The sequence below is a fragment of the Varroa jacobsoni genome, unplaced genomic scaffold (assembly GCF_002532875.2).
Source record: "Varroa jacobsoni isolate VJ856 unplaced genomic scaffold, vjacob_1.0 scaffold_854, whole genome shotgun sequence".
In the NCBI taxonomy this organism is placed as follows: Eukaryota; Metazoa; Arthropoda; class Arachnida; order Mesostigmata; family Varroidae; genus Varroa; species Varroa jacobsoni.
The window spans coordinates 43,729-46,171 of NW_019213756.1; positions in this window are offsets into that span (position 1 = coordinate 43,729).

Below are 2,443 nucleotides of genomic sequence, written 5' to 3' on the forward strand. Positions count from 1 at the left end.
GCCGCAAGCAGCGGTCATCTTGTACCGGGGGCAGCTTACGCTGTGCATGTATTCTGTGTTGTCGGCTGCAACCATGCTGATATTGCATGCCCCTGCTCCGAATACTATTCCGACGTACTGATCCGACGGTGTCGTTGCTGCCGTCGTTACGAAGCGCGAAAGCGGCAAAATGCTAGCACCACTTTTGCGGCTGCAGGTTCTCGTTGTTGTAACCGCCATCACTGTCGTCTCCTACTTCGTCTGCTGCTGCTGCTAATGTCATCTCTTCTTTCGGCTTTCCATTGATCAGCTGCAATCTAGTTTTTCGTTGGTCCGGCAATGCACGAAGCCCCATTCTACCGGTCGGTTAGTTCATCCGCAGCCCATTTAGTTGGACCCGGTTTGGCAGCAACAGCAACGACATCGAGTTAGCTATCTACCTGCACCTGGGCCGCTTACTTGCCCGCTTACTGCTTCTGCTACTGCTGCAACGGTCGCAGCAGTAGCGCTAACATTTGCCCAAGCAACTGTAAAGCCCGTAATGTGGCTAAAATACCTATAAGCAGGTGAAGCTAGTTGCTGTGGTGATGCTGTTATGCCCTGCTATCTTCTTGCCCGTGGTCCATAATTAATTCTTGTTACACGCAGGCACTAGTTGTTTGCTTTTATCGCTGCCATCTTGGCTGTCGATAGCTGGCGTTTTGCGGTGAGGCTGTCGCTGTTATTGCTACCGCTAAAGCTGATACTCACAGCGATAGTACAGGGACGTCATCGAGATGTCTTGATGGCCGTCAAGAGATGTGGGCATCGAAGAGGGAACGCCATTGCCACTTCTGCTGCTGCTACTGCTGCTGCTGCTGCTGCTACAGTCATTCTTACGACTATTGACGTAATGGCCTAGACATAGAGCAACACGCAGATATATAAACACACTGTACTTAAGTACCTAGATATGAACACTGATAATGCACATTAACTATCTTGCTACCTCATCACCATCTGGCCTAACTTTGCCTATTCAGCGCTAAAACCGAGACCGCCTAGCGGCGGCGGCCTCAGTGACGTGCTGGGCAAAAGTGGGCCCACGTAATATAGGAATCACAGAAATTGTACCATACGATATTGTTTAGAACGAAAAAGCTCTTGTTTACTTCAATGAACGTCACCAGGAGTTTGCCGATAAACTGAAGCTAGAGGTATGGCTTACATTCCTGAAACGGAATATTTGTGAGCCATACGACAGGGGAGAGGCTTCGGCGTACCGCATCAGGCATAGCGCAGTGGCTGCAGTACGAACATAACAACCCTTTTTGTTTGTGGCCACTTCGGTTTGTTTCTACGAAACTATGCTAACACCTTTTCCCATAGCACGCTTCCTTGGCTCTATCCCTGTTGAGCTTATGCTTTTACATACCCCGTAGTGCCCAGTATTCGACAGTGGGGAACACTGGAAATTGTTGGCGGGATGATTACAACGTTCCCAGCCAGTCTGCGATTCGAGCACAGCAGCAGGAATGTTTGTCGGAGAAGCAGTAAGGAAAAGTTGCTTTCCTATCCTGCTAAAAGCTTAAAGGGCGCACTTCACAAAGTCTTATATTATGAACACCCATCTTATGGACAAGCGCGCCATTCTCTCCTCTATCGCCTCAAGCCTGCCGGACGGGGTAGCAGAAACCAGGGCATCACACTGCTACCCACAATAATAGTACCTGAAGCAATTGGGATACGGGCCAAACGCGGCCGGTACGTTGTTTTTGCGACCTCGCCGTTGTATTACTTGTTTTATCTGTGTCAGCAGCAGCAGTGAGATATCCAAGTAACCGAGTATGTGTCTGCTCGAAGCAGCTTCTGTCGCAGTTTGAGTTTCACCCGAGAGTGCAATAGAGCCTGTAGTGGGAGAGAAGTTACAAGAAATACAAAATAGTACTCGGCTCTGTTACTGGCCACGCCGCTACCCCTCGTCAGCGCTTCTCGGGGTCTTTGCGAAAGACGCCACACAGTGCCAGATCCTCTATTTTTCTCTTTTGTGTCCCTGCACAACTATACCAGAGCATGGCTGTTTCATTTGTATCTCTTTCTGACGATTTTTCCCCGATCAACAACACCCAGAACCGCTCGGACTTCCTGCATGTGGTGGCCCATAGGCTTAGTCACCCTGATAGTGGAACGACTGCCCGTCACGATTCCATGTTCGTTCTATTCAACTCTAAGGAAAAACTGACTGAGAGGAAGGAGTGAAAGGAATAAGGTAGGCGGCATGCCACTAGAAACAGTTATAGTATCGTCATAGTATGGCGGCAATGGTGGCATCAACAGCAGCCAACACTCCTAGATTGACTCAGACGGTAAGCTTGAATTATGACAATAAAATAATTCGTTCTGCACTGCGTGACCCATAGGCCATATAATCCTGTTCGAGTACAGCATTCAGGTTTACGCAGGCTGACGCCAGGCTGAGCTAGCA